Below are 19,142 nucleotides of genomic sequence, written 5' to 3'. Positions count from 1 at the left end.
GAGAAAATCTGCTGCAGGTGTATGGAGCCAGCATTGTTTACGGCTGATGAGTGGCACCTCGACATTCACGCCGCACAATAGGCCTCTCCTACAGTTCTCTCTTCCTCATCATCCTCCAACAGCTCCTTCCACTCCACCCCACCTGTGTCTGTGAAAGGTCAGCGTGGAGGAGGGTCTTCACCTCCCCTCCCTCCAATCCTCCAGACCTATAGCTCCCACTCCACAATCATCCCAAACACTGGAGCTTGGTCCCAGGAAACTCAATCAAAGCGGGCTTCAGAGAACTAGAGACCTCTTAAACCCCTCCATTGTCTCCAGAAGGTTTCCCCACACCACGGCAGGTCCATATGTAACACTGTAAGAGGAGTTGCTCATTACTGCCTGTCCTGGGTTTTACTTTGTGTCTTTTGTATTCCTGCCTGAAGAATCCAGTTGCCCAGCTGGGCCAATAAAAGAGACCACAAGGGTATGGAAAAAAGAGAGAAAAATAGAAAAAGGTAATTAATTTGCTAGCAACAGGAATGACAAGATGCATTTGTGGAATGTGAGATCCACCTTGGTCTTCTGATGTCAAAAAACAAAACCAATTGAAACTGTTGTTTGAAATCTGATTTGGCAATATAGGTGTCTTTAAAGGCATTTGTTGCTAATTTCCCCTTCATCCCACAAGTTAGAGCACTTCCTGATGGACACACCACACCACAATGTGGGTGAATGTCAGAGCAATCCATTATCACATAAAGGAAGCACTATGTAACAGCCCTCTTCTCTTTCCCCTGGCCCCTCCCCAGCTCTTTTCAGATACAGCAGGTGAATACAAATTATTTTCCCTTCGCTGCTTTCCAAAAGGACTCACCATCCAATTTTAGACAAACAATAGTCCTTTCAAACTGTGAGCAAATCAAATTGTAGTTTTTTTTTTTTACTATTGTTGAAGGAAACAATCAGGAATAATACCAGTGGTGAGAAATGGAAGAGATGTTTTTCCCCCCTAATATGTTATACATTTGTGTTTTATATCTGCAAATGACATAAAATAGTTTGTATAACTGCTAAATTGCAACAAAGTATTTTAAAAGCCCTGAATCTAATTTTCTCAGCAATATTAGGTGAAGTGTCCATTTTGTATTTCCTAGAAATGCACTGATAAATTACATGGTGCTCAAAATCTGGCAATTTTAAGCTTGATTGGCCTGGACCAGTGAGGGTTCAGTCAGAAAATACCTAAAAGTTACTATGTCACATTAGCAACATATTGAAAAAGACTTATAAGGTAAAGGATGCTGACCAAATATCTCATGCTGGGCTTTTTGCAGGTTTTCTTAGATGGTTAGCCTGACAAAAGGGTCAATTATACACAATCAAATCCACATTAGAACCAGGATTCGCCCAAACACACAAGAAGAAATACAGCATGCCACCTATTATGTTAATGTGTATCTCCTGCACTGATCCAACCATTTGGGAAAGTCTGAAGGAGCTTTGATTATATTAGCTTTAACCTTTATCAGCCTATTTTCAGTAGGGATGCATTCTCAACAAACACATTTATCTGCTTTACAACTCCAGGTGAAGCAGACAAACAACCAAACGCATCAAAGAAAAAAGTCCTCTTCACTTTAGATGTCCCTTCCAACAGTTTTTGAGGGGATGTAGAAACCTGCGACTGCTAAACAAAAATGAAACAACAGGGAAAATATTGCCTCCCTTAAGCAGCAAGCAGATGACCCCATTTCATTTGAGTTGCTGGATTCATGAAATTAAAAAGGGTTTTGGAGATTAAAGAATAAAACAGGAAATCTCTGGTGGGAAGTAGTTGAAACCAACTGCTGGCGCCTCACAGAGACCCGTTTCTGTACGTCTCATGGGTATGAATGATTGAAGAAATTGAGCACTGGAGACACTAATGCTAGACAAAGAGTTCCCACAAAAGAACTCTCTTTACGTTCTGTGAAACTCTTTTTGTAAGTTTACACAATAAAAAAAAACACGCCAGGGACCTAAAGTATAAAAAAGGCTTCAGGTTGTATCAGCTTTTCTCCAATTTATCTATCACTGAGAGTTTGAGTGAGCGGTGCTTTGCCCAGGGGGCGTTGCAGCTCAGACAAACACAGCTCCATCACTAAGGATCATCTGACCCCATCAGAAGTAATGGCCCCAATACAAACTGCTCCATCAGCCCTCGTAAGTTAAATAGTGATTCCAGAAAAAAAAGAAATATATATATATATATATATTGCTCTCATTTAACACTAACAGTTCACCCAGCTTCCGCTAATAGCCTCCGTCCGGCGTTCAGAGGGATGAGGCCAGTCTCTAATGCAGAGGAAGCCTTCTCTGAGTGTCGGCTAATGGTTGGGTGAGGCTGTGGAGGGGCTTATTCAGACTGCCTCTAGGAGTCAGATAATGTACAGTACATAAACATGCTGACACAATCAGGTCCAAAAGTCCTGTTGGTCCGGGTGATCAGAGGAGATTCTGCTTGTCCATAAGTGAGTCAAATAAGGTTGAGGAAGACGTGATTTCTTGAGGAGACAATCCTTTAGAAAGAAACAGTTCAGGAAGGCAAGTTAATTTACTCTAAGTGATTTTCTTAGACAGCTTTTCAAATAATTTCATTTAATTTCTCTTCAATAAAGTAATACATTTGAAGGCACAGGGCTCCTTTAGACCAGCGTCATGTTTTAAAGTCTGCTGTGTCCTTAGCAGTTCTACAGCTGAGAAGAATCAATATTAATATATACAGACATGAACTGATCAATCCGATGTTTAATTTGTTATTAGCAGCCTTGCACACATAAATACGACTTGAGACTTTGGCGAAAATTGCAGCACTAAAGGTAAAAGTACCTGTGTTACTTATTCATAATTGATTTATAGAAAACAATGACGAAAAACACATGTGCAGATATAACAGTGCCTGTCAAATGTCATAAAAACCTGAAATACCTTTATAATAAAACAAGAAATGTGAATCCTCTCGGTGACTTAGATGCGATGTGCTGATCCATGTCATTGCGAAATGAACCAATAACACAAAATAAATGGAAAAATAGCATACTACTTGATGTAATTTACCACGCAGAAGAAATCTAAATACAAACGTCTGCGTGCTGCTTGCTTTTTCGGCGTGCTGTCACATTGCATCATTTACTCTTCTTCTACTTTCCCAGCAGAAGAGATTTCTCATTAGAGTCGGCTGAGAAGCAGGTGAGCCAGCGGTTACATCTAAATTCAGGCATTTGTATTCCACGCCGACACCCGGGGAGCCGCCTGTTTACAGTGATGAGCATATAGGCTTGGCCTTCCACCGAGACTCTCATAAATCATTTGGTTTCTTAGAAGGCCATTCCAAACACCCAGATCCAACCAGCTTCAGACAGCAGCAGGACAATCATCTCTGTCCCGAAGCCAAGTCGTACCCATGCACAGACAAATCAGACTTCAGGACTGAAGAAAAACAAGACTCCAAGGCACTTTGATGAAAACTATTTTTCACTTTCCGCATAAATAGACATTCTTCCTTACAAAAAGGAAAAGGATGCCCTCATCTAAGCTAATCTGTTTAATTATTATCTGTTATGTTTAAGTGAAATATTCACCTGTCTTAACATTTCCTTTTCTATTGTCTTAATTGGAAATTAAAAAGAGAAAAAGATCAAGAAATAGATTACCCATATGAAGCACAATTTCATTCTAAATGTTGTCTTAAACCTTTCATTACAGAGATAAATGAAAATACTCATTTTGATTATGCATGCATTTTCATCCTTTAAACTAGTCAGTCGTAAATTTAAAAATCTGAAAAGGTCATTAGTATTACCAGATTGCAGAAACAACAACACTTTTCAAACTGTAAGCAGTTAAAGAGAGAAAAAAAAAGACTCAAAGTTAAACATATTTAATATCAACGAGGTGTTTAAATGTCAGAGGGAGATCAGAGAAACCTATCAAAAAGAAGCTGTCCTCTGTGACATTTTATCACATATATCTGTTTAATTTAGGCTGCAAAGAAAGACAGGGATGAGCTGCAGATAAGAGAAAGGCAGAGGATATTGATATTGAGTTTTGGAAAGTGTTTTGGAACATGTTGGAGTTGGAAATGTTGGCAACTTTGTGAAAATCTCAGGAATAAATAGGAATGCTCTTTTAGTAACGCTTGCTATGCTAATCACGATAGCTACTCTCAAACACTGTGTGTCATCTGCTCTGCTTTCAATTGGCAAGAAAATATTTTTGAAAACTTTTCTTATGATTTGTAAAAAGAAGCTCTAAAATAGAAATAGTCTAAAATCACCATCGGTTTTTAAAACAATTACAAAGTCTGAGCTGAAAAAGCAGCTAAATCCAAACACTCCATTAAATTTGGATAATCAACTATGTTTCAGATTATTGCACAGAAGGCGAGAATGGAAGTTAAAACTAAGCACTGAGGAAGATTGAGCAGATGAGAGGAACTAAGAGGATGGAGATACGACCTCAGAAACAAAACAGACATCCCCAGGCTGTCAAGTTTGAGTAAGCATCACACAAAGCCAACCTTCTCCAGCATCCCTGAAAAACTGTGAAGAAGAGCAGATTCCCCGTCGAGAGGGGCCTCCACAACCACTTTCTCACCACTTCGCCTGTTTTCGTCTAAAGCTGTCTTTGTATTCACCCATTCATCTGTTTGTTTATTCATGTCCCTCTTTCTAAAACCAGTTGTCTCGTCCCTGCGTGTCCCTGTCCTGATTCTGCTTCTCACACAACCGCAGAGACAGAAAAACAAGCACATCCACTGACACCTTCTTTCTCCTTGGCAGTAGACACAAACTGCAAGGGGAGGCCTGCTGAATCAGTTTACAGTCAGAGAATTGCCAGGCTCTCATCAAAAAGACACCTCGGAAAAATCTTGGTGCGCTCGGCCAAAACGACGTGTGCTAGGAGCGGCCCAGGGGCCCGACGTGACTGTGTGAATCCCACCGATCATCTTGATCTCTGAAATTCAGCTGCTTTACCGCCAAATGTGTGAGAGAAGATGGCCGGTAGCAAAAGAAGGACCCAGTCTGAAAATGTAAAACTCCAGACAGATTGAGAAAGAACCAAACATGGAGAAGCAGCTTTCAGTCTTTATGCACCACAAATCTGAAACAAGCTGCCGGAAAACTACAAAACAGCCAAAACACTGAGTTCCTCTGATTAGTAGTAAATGGAACATTGCTCAATATATTTTATGTGTGTTTGCTTGATGATTTTGATTTGATTAGCAATGTTTATTGCTTGTCTCATAATTGGTGACTGTATGATGTTTTTATAACGTAAAGCGCTTTGAACTGCCTTGCTGCTGAAATGTGCTACGCAAATTATTTCGACTTTTTTGGCACTTCACATATGTACTCAAATGAAGCTCTCCGCAGAATTCATCTACCACTGCCTATAAACCGAATATTTCAGTGATGTAAAAAGCTTTGTTTTGCTTCATTATAATCCATTGTGTATTCTCACACATTATCTCTTTAGGGGAGGGTCAGTGGACGTTTTTGTTTGACTGAAAACACTGGAGAAATGCTAGAAAAGAGGGAGGGACATGATGCAACAAAAAGCCTGCCAAGATTTGATGGAGGCATGTTGCAACTCAAGGTCAGTATTGTTCTCAGCATGGACGCTTCTTTTAGTAGAAGTAAAAAAGAAAAAAATTGAAATTCCCAAATCTCACATTCTTCTAACATGCCTTCTGTAGATACACCTTTGGCCTTCCAGAGTCTCTCTGCTTTCAGTTTTATCTTTAGTACGTGAAAGACATGGTTAGTTGGAGAAATACCTAACCTCCTTCTCAGTTGAATAAAATCAGAAAGCATGTTCTCTTTTTGTTATATTAAATATTCAACTTGCAACTAAAATGAATGGTAATTGCTTCAAAAGGACACATGAAATCTCATCTTCTCTTAGCAAAAAGCAATTTCATATAGTCACAAGTGAAATATAATAAGAGTACTACCAAGGCTCATAAATGGCCTTTCCATTTATGAAAAGACCATAAACCACCAAACCTCGTTTATAAACCACAAAACGAGGTTTGGTGCTTTATGGTCTTCAAAAACTTCCCCTAACAGGTGAAGTTTTTGGAGAATACAGTAATAGACCAGTGGTCTCTAATTTATTTTTTTCCAGTAATCAGTTGTTAAGATATACAGTAGCATGAAAAAAGTATTTGACCTGAAACAGATGTCTCCCATATTTGCTTTTTGGTCAGACTTTCATGTTTCAGATTAAACACTGCATGTCAGGCAATAACCTGCTATCCAAATCAATCTAGCCCTATATTAAAATGTAAATTACCCTTTGATAAAAGGGCAGAAAAGCAATAATGACCTTTTTGGAATTAACTATGATTAACATAATTTTTTTGGGTGGCTGATTTCAATTTCAGTAGCCACACCCAGGTCTGATTACTGCAGAGTCAAGAAACTCCTTAAGCAGGACTTGACTGATCCCCAATAGCTGTACCTTTGACGCAAAAGTCAACCTTTTTGAGAGGTATGTGTCTGTTATGTCTGACGTTCAAATGACACAGCATTTCAGAAAAATATTCTACAAATAAACATCAAGTTGGTAGTCTGGAAGTGTTTTGCTTCTTCAGAACCCGGATAACTTGCAGTGACTGATGTAACCATGAATGGAGAGTTCAGTCACCAGCAAACTTCAGCTCTTGTGCACTGGAAGTTTTATGCAGCTGCACAACCATCTAAGTCATACCAGTGAGACCACATTGAAGGTGTTGGAGTGGCCTAGTCAAAGTCTGGACATAAATCGGACTGAGATGCTGTAGCATGACTTGAAAGGCTATTCTGGACCAAAAACCTTCCAATGTGATGAACTGAAACAGTTATGCAATTACTTTCCCCCTTATGGCAAGATTGGTTTGTGTAGCTTTGTTTCCTTAGTACTTGTAATCATTATTTGAAAAATGTTTTTTTGTATTTCCTCTGGTTTTCTTTGACTCATGTAAAAATTTGACTGGTTATCTTTGAAACTTTGGAATTCACCATTACTCTGGCTCAGTTTTCTACTACTTCTTCCACATGCTGCATCTTAATTTCTCTGTGATGAACATCTTTTCATTCTCCAGATTCTTGATCTCTTGGACATTTTTCAGATTTATAATGAAAATCTGTGAGCATTTACATCTTTGATGTGTCCATCATCAAAGTTTCAGTGTGTATCCATATTTCTAATTTTCAAGCTCATTCAAATTAACTATGAAGCATCTGTTTTGTTTTTTTATTTAGGTTAAATATCTGTCCCTAAAACAACTTTAGGAATTATTTAATGCTTGTCTGTCTTTTCAGAGACCCCCTTCCTCTTAAATAGTCCAAAATATCAAAACGTTAGCTTGGATATGTTGCAGCTGTTATGAGCAACAGACAATGATCAAGGTGATCTCAGTCTTTGAGTAAATAATTATTTACTTTGATCATTCATAGTCCAGTTTAATTTGGTTAATGTATATCGCACCAGTTCGTAGCAAATTTCATCTTGAGGGAGTTTAGCAAGACAAAAAGTTTCCATTTATATCCAAATCTGTAATAATTGCATCCAAAATCAGTTTATATCAATCCAACACAATTCAAATATATATTTAAATTCTGATATGTTTACATGCACTCCCACTCAGTTTTGATTCTATTATAATGTAGTCGAATTCAAATGTGAAAGTAATGGAAGTATAAGAAAAGCAGCATTTGCATTAACATTTGTATCATCTTTGAGGTAATTTAAAACGGAATGATTGAACGATTCCAGCTTCCTCCAGTCGCATATTGATGTGCACAAGGCACTTTACCCCAAATTGCCTACTGAGCTACACATCTGTGTTTAAATGGGTGGGCAGGGGTGAGTGTGAAGGGGTGAATGTGGCTCTGGTGTAAAGTGCTTTGAGTGGTCAGTGTGACTGGAAAAGCACTAAGTTTACCATTTCTGTTTTAGATAGATTACATTATGCAGCATATATAGAGGTTATCTGTGATAAACCATAAAACAGCTGCTTCCACTCGGACTATCCATTATTTCAGCTCTGTGGTATAAATTTAGATTTTAAACGCTGTCCACTGCTTATAAGATACTAACTGCAGATAATAACTCCACAAGACCCCAGTTCAAAAAACTTAAACCAATATTTTAAGGCCTCTTCACTGTCAGATAGTACTTGGTGTTTGTACATATCCCCACACCTCAGATTCTCAACATAATGTTTAGAAATAAATCTATTATTCATTTTTGTTTAAGTTACCTAAATTTACTAAAATAAAATGTAAGAATTAGAACGACTAAGAGTCCAATACTATTCTGATGTTAAATTATCTCTTGTATCAGAGAGGTTTTTTTTTTTTTCTTTTTCCCACCCATCCCTATTTGGCATCCAAACACAGAAATACGGATGCCACACTCCCGAACGAGCATGTGAGAGAAACTGGTTGAAAGACAGCAGCTCGGAGGTAAACAGAAACCTCTGCGGCCTTCTAATGGAGGGCTCTGGCCCTGAATGCAGCTGTTCACAATAGACGCTTCACGCCTCACTGTGTTTCAAACCACAAAATTCAGTGTGCCGCTCCCGAGTGTGGTCCTCTGTGACTCGGCCATTGAAAACTGTAGACTCAGCCTCTCTGGCCCACAGCACACATTCACACTGCCACAGCGCAATGACACGGGTGAAATGGAAAGAATTCAGAGACAAACGGAACGACGGAGAGGAAAGCAGAGGCAGAGAGGAGCGCAGCAACAGGCATGTAAATGGATGGGCCCGGAGTGAGCCCCCACCAGCATAAATAAAACAAGTGTAGCACCAACACAAGAGGCAGATTAGCTTCGAGCCAACTGAGTCCCTCGGCACTGAGCTCTGCTGTGCAGGGCTCCCCGCCTGACGCAGCGAGCTGCGAGGCTGACGTGGGATCCCTCCTTCACAACCTGCTGGACGGTGGACACACATCACTCCATGTCACCTCACTCAAAGAGCATCAGATCAACTCCCCGCTGGATCATAGACACACTTTCAGAGCAGCACAATGAGAGGGGGAAAGCCAAAGGTCAGAAAGGGTTGAAACCAGTTCTCTGTAACATCTTAAGCTTCAGGGAAAATGTTTTCATTATGTCATGGAAAGCCACAAACTCTGATGTATTTTATTGGGATTTTTATGCAAAAGACCAGAACAAAGTAGCAAATAAGTATAAAGTGGGAAAAAAATTATACATTTTTGAAAAAGTTTTTTTTATCCACAAGTTTTTAAGTAGACTTGTGGATTGTGTGGAGTGCATTTGTGTTCAGGCCTCCTGAGTCAAAACTTGTAGGATTACAAATTGCAAGCTTAACATCTTGCCACATAATGTGAATTGGATTTAGATCTGGACTTTGACTTGGCCATTCCAACACATTAACTCTGCATGTTCAGACTCGTAGCCCCACTCTCAAGTCTTATGCGGCCCCCATCCAGCTTCTTAATAACACTTCCCAACTTTCCTTGCCCAAAACTGTCACCCTATGTTTCACAACAGGAATGGTATGTCCAGCTTTGGTCCCCGATAAGAGTTCAAATACTGCGTTGTGAGATGTTCAAAGCTTGATATACAACTCTGTAACCCAAACCTGCTCTAAATATCCCCAACTCTGGCACTTTGCAAGATGAGTTTCCTTGGTTATAATGATGCTGCTTGTTTGCTTATGTTATGTAACAGACCTGTGATGTCCTTCCAGAACAGCTGTATTTACACTGAGCTCAACTTCTACACAGGTTGACTTTCTCTAATAAATAGGTGACTTCTGAGCAGATGGTTCTATTGAAATGTAATAATGGGGTGTAATTTAAAGACGGCTGAACATCTGAACACCCCTCTCCTCAGATTATCATTTGTAAAACAGATTAATTTAGGGCTACACAATATTAGAAAAGTGCAATAGCATATATAGATCCACATTTTCCTCTATCTGCTTCCAACACTCTACAGTAGCATCATTGGAACTATAATGTTCTCCAGGGTCCACCCTAATGGCTGAATATTTCATTAAATCTTTGCAAAGAATTATTGCATTTCAGTCTGTTGTGATATTAATTTTGCATATGCTAAGTCAGTGATGACAATACATTTGCTATGCATTTTCCTGTCCTAACTTAAATGTGTTTTCTCTTCCACTTCCTTACCACAGACTACTTTGTGTTGGTCGTTAACGTAAAACTCCAATAAAATACGTTGAGGTTTGTGGCTGTAATGTGACACATAATAAGTAAATGTTTGAAATTTACAAAAACCTTTTCCACATCTGAGAGTGCATAGCCTTTCCCACCTCCGCACACTCCACTGTGAGCCATTATGTTGGTAATAGGAGAGGAACAAGGCAAAGTTCAGGCTCTTAGGGATATCTTAAGATTTATAAGTACTAATGCCCACTATCTCAGCAGTGGGCGAGTGGTGACAGGGTTTGTTACACTGAGAACCAAAATGCGCCAAAAACACAGTCGAAACCATTGTGATTTCATGCTAATCCTCACTGCCAAAACTCTCCGCCAGCAGACAAATGGCAGTCAAGCAAGCAGTGACCTTTGCCTCACGGCTAGGTGAAAAAAAGCAGGCATCCCAGCAGACTTTTAAAAGAGAATAAGAAAGGTTGAATAGATGTATGATGACTCATAAGCTCCACAGAATGGTGTTGGTATTAATATCTTTTCCAGGCTTCCAGCATCACAGCTGAAGACACTGAGGCTGGGGAGAGCTTCACAGTGTCACAGCCGAGTGACATCTGTGTGTTTACATCCTGCGGGATTAGAGTTGACTTTAAGGAGAGAGTTTAATGTTTAAAAAGGACGGAGGTTCATACAGTTTTAGAAAATGATAATATCAGAGAAGAGTGATGTGATACAGAAAAAAAGAGTGAAAAAAATGTTTTCAGCTTACCAGAGGAACCCAAATACCCTCGCTCCGCTTCCTCTCTGGGTAGATGTCTGCTTCTTCCTCCTATGGGGTTTTTCTTCAGTCTGGTAAATTCAAGAGAATAAAAAATTTCACTTTAACTCACAACATTCAGATTTTTTTTTATTATCAGGACTTCAAAGCAGCCAGAAAGGAAATTCCAACCTCTCTTAAAAGATTTCTCAGTAGGAAGTTTTGTACATCTTCTTCTTTATACAATGGGCTTACTTCTCTCTATTTGGTTTTATTACAATCTGCAAGAAAAATCCCTTTCACATTGGAAATCTATTCAGCCCTTTGTCACATCAAGGGCTCCTCCAACATGAAATCTTCCCTCATCAAAGGCTCTGCCTTTTTTAAAGAACGCATGTAAACTGCTGTGGGTGTGTTAGGTCTTTAGAAATGTACTAAAAACATACCTGACTGTGAAAAGATTTGTAGGTGAAAAGAAAGCAAACACCCAACCTGTGTAAACCTGTGTGATTTTAGACTCTCAGACACAAACAGTGTGTAGTCCAAGCTGACAAAGGCCCACAGCTGGCAGACATCTCTTACTCCTGTTGTTCTCTTATATCACTGATCTCCTCTTTCTTCCACCTATTTCTCATCCTTTACTGCAGTCTTGAACCAATCTTTTTTTTTCTCTTAAACTCGTTTTCAATTCGAAACACTCCTACTGTCTTAATTTTCCCTCCTAACGCCTTCTCCCCCAGTGCTACCAGCCCTCCATACAGATCCTCTTCTCTCACTTGATGCCATCTTTTTCATTTCCTCACCTGCGTCTCGTCACTTTCGCTGCTTTGAGGTAAGGACTACATGCAGGGACATGAGTGTGTTCAGAGAGTGGAGTGCACATTTAAGATCACTGTAAAGATATGTTGGCATGTCTAAAATCAAGTTAATTATTTTTTTTCCATTACACACCTATTTACGTAATTTCATAAAAAGTTATTGTGCAAGAAATAGAGATTCTTCAATGATGACAATTTGAAATTGACAGAATTATACTATATGTTTTAAGTGCTTTGCGAAAGTATACATACTCATAACATGTAATTCACCATTTCTCAATACAACCACATACCTTCACATATTCTATTGGTATTTTACGTGATAGATCAAATAAAAGGTAGCACACACTTTGACTCTAGAGAGAAAAAAACCTACATGCTTTTAAGTTTTTTTGCAAATAAAACTGAAATTGAATAGATCATTCCATAGCTTGAACATATTTTGAGATAAAACAGCTTACAGTTGTTGTTCTGCTTGAAGATGAATCTGTCAACAGATTTTTTACAACCTCTAGAAGGTTTTCTGCTAGAGTTGTCTTGTATTTAACTCCATTCATCTTTCCATTTGTTCTGACCAGCTTTCCTGATGAAGAATAAAAGTCCATAGTGGTGGAGACTCCAGCAGTCAATTTTGCTCTTGTCTGCCACATGTTTGTTTTTGACTTTGAAGTGGACTTATGGCTTTCTTCTATGAGTTGAACAGATGCAGTGGATTTTATTTAGGCATATAAAGTGATGTGGGGGCCAAGTACAAAAAAAATTCCCTTAACTTTGACTTGGTGAATCTTATCAAGTTCAAAAACAGTACACTGCTGTGGTAAAGTTATTTTTGGTTGACAAAAAGTTCAAACTTTCAGTGGTGTATGAATACTTTTGGAAAGCACTGCAAATGTCAAGCCAGTTATCAAAAGACTTGTAAGCACGGAGTTATAAAAAGGACTGCATCATCTCTTTGATCTCCTTCTGTCACGTCTCGCCCACATTGTCATGCTTTTATCTGTCCTCTTCATTCCAGCTTCCTGCACAGTCGACTGTGGGAGATTTGTCTTGACCTTTCATACACCACAGCAAACAAAATAAACTACAAGAGCAGTTCATAAAATAAAGTTTCTTTCAAAACAATCTGGAGAAAATTTTTATTGCGTTGCTATTTGTTATGCCCAATCCTCTAGCATCTTTTCCTTACAGTATTTCATGGTGAACGCAGACATGCTCCAAGAGATTGACTGGCAAAATGATTGAAGAGCCCAATCCAATTTAATTCTAGAAAAAAAGCTTATCGACTTCAGTCTGCCGCTCAAAATAAGAGTCTGGAGGCCCAACAGAGAGAGAACCAGCGTTTCCACATGGTTTAATACAAACACTGCTTTCTGTGCTGTCACACAGATGCTATTATCATCTGCAGGTTTGCAGGTTTCCTTTGCTTTAGTTCGCTGCGCGTCCAAAACTTATCAGATTTTTTTTTTCCATTTTCCATTCCCAAAACCTTACATTATTTATTTCAACCAACTGTGCAATTCCCTGACTTCAAGAGCTTAGGTGTAAGTTAATACATTTCTGCTTACAAAAAGACAGGAAAAAAACAACAAATATAAAAGGACGTTCTCATAGACTTGGATTTAAGAGGTTTCTCACCCAGATTTTAAAAACACTGACATAGATGCTTTTCTCCTCAAATATCCTCTTTTATTATTGCTGACACCATTGCTGACTTCGCAGCAGTAGAAGTACAGACGCACACCGTGGTGTTCTTGTACCAAACCTAATTGATCATCCGTTCTTCTCCGATTGATTTGTTGGATCGTTGTGAAAGGCTTACTGCTGCTGAAGCCTTTAAATAAGACACAGCAATGAAATGACCTTTCTACATCGTGTTGGAGCGATCCAAATCCTGATCCCATCAAAAGCAGCCTCGCCCCACGACGTCGGGCCCGCCGTCCCACTGCCCCACCTCTGCCCTCGGACCCCACAGAGCCGGGCAGAGTTCAGTCCAGATCTGCTGCCATGGAGATAAGAAGAAGGCGATGTGGTAGTGGGACTGAAAATAGCCAGACCATGTGCTGACAGTGGCCAGACTACAAAACACCTCACAGCAAGAGACACAGTATTCCTCAATACCTCTGAGATCACGCTCATGCCGTGAGTAATGCCAGAATTAACAGGCTTTAGCAGGCTGAGAGTAAAAACACATCTCAATCAAGTTAATAGAAAGATCAACACAAACTGAATGACTGGTGCCAATTGGATACTGCTGCTTATCATCTTTCTTCTGACAACTTTATTTTGGTCTCATTTTCGGTATTTTGATGTCGCTTCAACAATCCCAAAATCACAACTAGATCAGATTGGTAATCCATTTATGAATTTGGGATTCGTTTGGGATACGTAGCTAAATTAGTCTCAAAGATGTCAAACACACCGTGCCCTGATCTAAAGAAAATAAAGAACAGATTAGAAACAAAAGTAATCTTTGAAAGATATAAAAATTTGTTTGATGTTGAAGTTGTTTCATAAAAAATAAAAACAACTTTACAGTTTAACACTTAATATTCAGTATTTGTGGATTTTTTGTACTTATTCAAGGAAAATCTGCCTGTCCCATTGTATTGTAGCACATGTCTGATATATTTGAAAAAAATACGCAGTGTGAGAAGCAGAAATACGTAGGTGCAATGCCACGTGACATGCTTTGCAAAACAGCCAATCAAGGAGTGCCATTTATCTTCCTTGGCGCTGATTGGCTGTATCCCCAGGATGGAGATAAGGATTGTAGATTATTTACGGTAGTGCCAAGACAGTTTCCATTGCGTATGGATGCGTATTTGGTATTTAACTGTTAAAATAAGAAATTTTAAGCATTCTTAGAGGGGGGTTTTGTATTTAAAAACTTTAGTTATTCCCAGGTGGCTGTGTTCCCTACCCCTGTAAAATATCAGGGGTCCACTCTACTATCAAAGCACTTATCACTTCTTTGTAAATTGTTCAAACCTTCATTCTGAAGAGTTTTCTATTTATTTTTTTCAGAATCTTCAGGTGAAGATACCATAGTTTCTACATATAACAGAGATGGTTCTTTATTACTTCAGACTCTCCATTGTAGCTGGAGGAATGTATATTTCTGTATATTTCTTTCTTAGTTTGGTCACTCTGATGTTTTCTCTGTCATCACTTCATCACGTCTAAGATTAAACCCTGTTAAAATCAGAACTTTTTAAAATCCCTGTAGACCTGATACTGGTAACCACTCAATATCCAATGTCAACAAGTGTTTCATTCATGACTCACTGCAGATGACGCCATGTGGTTTGTTTTGTAATGATGTTTGCTTCCTTCGCATATTTCAAGTCAAAATCCAAAACTTTTACATACTCAAACTGGACGGACAGATGGATGGATCTAACTTCTTCTTACCAACCATAGTATTTTTTATTCCTATTCTTGCCCAGATCTAGAAAAAATCTAAATGAAGTTCTACACATTTCTCTTTCAAAGCTGGAAAATATAATAATTATTGTTAAGGATAATAATAATAATAACAGTTAAAATATGGTTAAAAAATAATAGTAGTTAAAAAATGATACTAAAAATAATAATAAAAGATTTTTCCACAATAAAATTAAGGAATTAAGAATTATCAGATTAAAATTAAGTAAAATTGTAATGATTAAATCCTTATAAAAAATAAAAAATTCTATAATTGATTTAGGAATTAAATTTAATTGCTTGTACATTAAGGTTAAAGTTTTTTAAATTAAAATAATTATAAGTTATTTCAAGTTTACTCCAAAATAATAAGTTAACGATTAAGAGTTAAAGATTAAAACATTAAAATACTTTTAATCCTGTCAGGAATAAGGGAATTCAAAGTTTTAGGAGCCCGAAAGACTCTTAAATATTGAAGATGAGTGTTTAGAGCTAGTAATGAATTGTGTTTGATGAGACTTTAAAATGGCAGATAGGAAATACAACATGGCGTATTAGGAATTCCAAAATGGAGGGCTGGTGTCCTCCCTTTCTTTAGGATACTCTTTTCAAAAAATTGAAAAAACTATAATTTTAGTTGTGTTTTCTGTTTGAAATTTTTTGTACCTGTATCCGTTGTGTAGATTAATTTGTTGATTTTTTATTACTGAAAGATGCAGTTTGGGGAAAAAAAATGTATTTTTTTTCTTGAATTAGGAGGAGGGGTACATATTTATATTGGGTTTTTATTTTATGTACTCATTTTTGTTTTGAGTTGGGAGAGATGTGTTAAAAACCTAGGTGTTAATTAAGAGTTACCGATTTTTAAGCTTTTTCAGTTTATTAACTTTTAGATTTATTAATTTTAAGCATTGAGGAACAATTGAGAAAGAGGTTGGATAAAGAGTAGGGAAAGATATAGCAGAGGTTTGTTAGATTTGTAGATGTTATAGTGCGGAATGAGTGGGTTTTGTTGTTTGTGGGTGGGTGTAGATAGTTGTTACATCTTGCGACTCCCTGAGACTCCAACAGATAGGTGACCGAGGATCTGGCCGGGGTTAGGCTTTTTGGGTTTACACTCTTGGATTCACCAAACACCCCCATCTGGCCCTTATTCATTCTGGTCTCCCCAAGATATTGCACGCTCATTCGAGATCATACATCTATCTTGAGTCACTGGGCACTATCTTATGGAGATGTATGTGGTCACGGCTGCCTAAGTGGCAACCTCTTGGTTTGTATGTACTGTGTAAGGTGCTGGATTCTGGCTGGAAGATTCCGGTGAGTGCAGGTGCTCTGTTGAGCTAGGCCCAAGTCGAGCTTGAGTGTTTTGTTATGTGCTGTGCTTAGTAAGAGAAAGAGTGGAAGAGAGATAGTGGAAAAAGTTAGAGGAGAAGAGAAGTTAGAAAGAGATTAGGAAAGGTGGAGTGGTTAAGTTTTTAGATGTTAAGGATGTGTGTGTGGGGGTGTGTGTGTGTGGGTGGGTGTGCGGGTGTGGGGGTGTGTGTGTGTGGGGGTGTGTTGGTGTGTGTGTGGGGGTGGGTGTGTGCGTGGGTGTGCATTTGTTTCTAATACCTTGTGGGGACCATTTACCTGACATATACTACGTTGTGGGGACACACTGCTCCTTGTGGGGACCGAAGCCTGGTCCCCACAAGGGGAAACGCTGTTTTTGGGTCAGGGGTCAGTTTTAGGACTAAGGTGTGAATTGAGTTTTGGTTAGGGTTAGGTATGTAATGGTTAGAGTTAGGGTAAAGGTAAGGGTAAGGTTTAGGCTGTAGAAATGAATGGAAGTCAATGGAAAGTCCCCGCAAAGTTAGCTGCGCAAACATATGTGGGTGTGTGTGTGGGGGTGTGTGTGTGTGGGGGTGTGTTGGTGTGTGTGTGGGGGTGGGTGTGTGCGTGGGTGCGTGGGTGTGTGTGTGTGTGTATGTGAGGAGATTGGTTAAATTAAGGTAAATGTATGTACAGGGGTGATCATGTGTGTGTGGTAGGTTAAAGGTCATATGTGTCCGATGGCTAAAATTTAGAAATTGTATGTGTAAATGGTGTGTGTGTCAGGGAAATGGTTATGGTTAGAATAAGTGTGTGTGTGGTTAGGTTGAAGGTCATATAGGTCTGATCGTTCGAAGTTAGGAAAATTGTGTGTGTAGATAGGTGTGTGTGTGGGGGTGTGTGTGTAAGTCAAATAAGTGAAGGGGGTTCAACACCAGCCATATCAGCAGACTGTGTGTTTAAATTTAGTCTTGACTAATGAGAGGCAGAGTGTGGACACAGAAGAAGCATCATTAATGCCAAAAATGAGTGAAATAATTAGAATGAGAACACTCTTTCTTCCACAGCGAGGACTTCAGAAGAGCCGACATTTAGAGACACAGAAGGGTTCTGCGTGGTATTAGATGTAGGGAATAATCAGGATGAGACTAAAGACAGACTTCTTCAGTGGCTCATTATCTCCTTCTGTTTTAATATAGAAATTATCTAGAAAATCAACTACTACAATTCTTTCTGCCTCAAAGTTTAGTCTTAAATTTTACAGGTTTAATCTATAATAAACATGAAACATCTTTAAGATTAGACCCTGTTAGTACCTTTTTAAAGTAAACATATGGACATTTTTCTTCTAAAACCAGTAAGTATCAATTAACCATCTTACTACTTCATGCAAGAAGAAAGTACTTTTGTACGCCACCTGCAGATCCTACGGAGCATCAACACTTTTACTATTTACATAACAGCGACTGCTTGACCTTTGAGTAACAAACAGGAAACCTCACCTTTATGTCTGTATATATCAGTTGGGTCAGATCCTGTCAGCTTGTGCTTTTGCTGCATGAGAGGGAAGTTCGTTGCTCAAAATCCCAGCGGCTGTGTATTCCTCGATGTATCTGCTGTGACTGAGTGACAGTAGAGTGAGGAGCTGTTTCCCCTCACAAAATCAGCCTCCACTAACACACCCACCAGCCCTCCTCATCCCCCTCCTCCTCCTACGAAACCCACCCCTCCCCTCTCACGCTGGGATTAAAACAACCTTTTGTCTATCCACAATACGGGTTAAATATTTCCTGCTATCGAATGAATCACCTACCCGAATCCACAAAGTTGCCAGGTTGGGTTTGGAGGCATGTTCGTGTGGGAGCATCAGACTTTTTTTTTTTTTTTTTTTTAAAGAAAGTTATTTGTTTTGCATCAGAGACAAACGTCAAGGAGAACAAGGGGAAGACAGAGCGTAACATTGGGCCATATGAATTTGACAGAAGATTAAAGCCGACCTGACACTTTAATTTCATGTTAAGTCAAACGCCGCATAGTGCAAAAAGGAAAACAACTGTCAGCTGTGCTGATTGTGCTCAAGTCAATGGAGCCTCCTCAATGTTCAATAGAGGGTGGAGGAGAAATGGAGCAGCAACTTAAATTAAAAAAAGAGGGAAAAAAAGCCTGGAGGCACATCCTAAAGACTTCCTTTCCCATACAGTTAGACACCACAGAAAGTGCTCACCTACGCCCGGCAGATGTCCCCATGCAATCTAATCTAGTTGACTCTGTGAGGGGAAGCTTATTTATTGCCGACTCCTCACCAGCATTATTGTGGCCCATTTTAAAAGAATGGATGTGAAAAGTCTTTTGACGTCAGTTAGCTATGGTTGCAGAGGGCAACAATGGTTTGAGAGAATAGCTTTTCTCTGCACCCAGCCTTAAATAACACTGCTCTCAAGACAAAAGCAAAGAAAATGTAACATTATCTGCATCAAAGAGCAATGTCCATCCCATTGAACAGTCACTTAGAGCCCTTTGTCCAAAAAGCCCTTTGCACCAAATCTTTGGACCCGTTTTAACTGCATTCAACACTTTTACTCCCGACATGTAACTAAAGAGTTTTAAGGTAATTTTGTTCTTTACTTCCCACTACAATCCTGCATTAAGTTTACAACCTAAGTAATAACTTAAAAC

At 39.0% G+C, this 19,142-nt stretch overlaps 1 protein-coding gene across 17 annotated transcripts in view; it reads right to left on the bottom strand.

The window, feature by feature from the left end:
* The window catches only part of LOC116736101 (neuronal cell adhesion molecule-like), a 96,682-nt gene that overhangs the window by 44,472 nt on the left and 33,068 nt on the right, over positions 1-19,142 (bottom strand). For 16 of the 17 annotated variants that reach the window (XM_032588369.1, XM_032588350.1, XM_032588433.1 and 13 more), the window contains one exon: positions 10,924-11,003. The gene's annotated coding sequence lies outside the window, so the exon portion shown is untranslated. Of the gene's footprint in view, positions 1-10,923; positions 11,004-17,968; positions 18,100-19,142 lie in introns of those variants that run through there. The other variant, XM_032588360.1, reaches the window with a different exon arrangement.

Source organism: Xiphophorus hellerii, chromosome 2, assembly GCF_003331165.1.
Source record: "Xiphophorus hellerii strain 12219 chromosome 2, Xiphophorus_hellerii-4.1, whole genome shotgun sequence".
Classification (NCBI taxonomy): Eukaryota; Metazoa; Chordata; class Actinopteri; order Cyprinodontiformes; family Poeciliidae; genus Xiphophorus; species Xiphophorus hellerii.
Note: the sequence above shows the minus strand (reverse complement) of the source record. Positions and strands in the feature narration are given on the sequence as shown.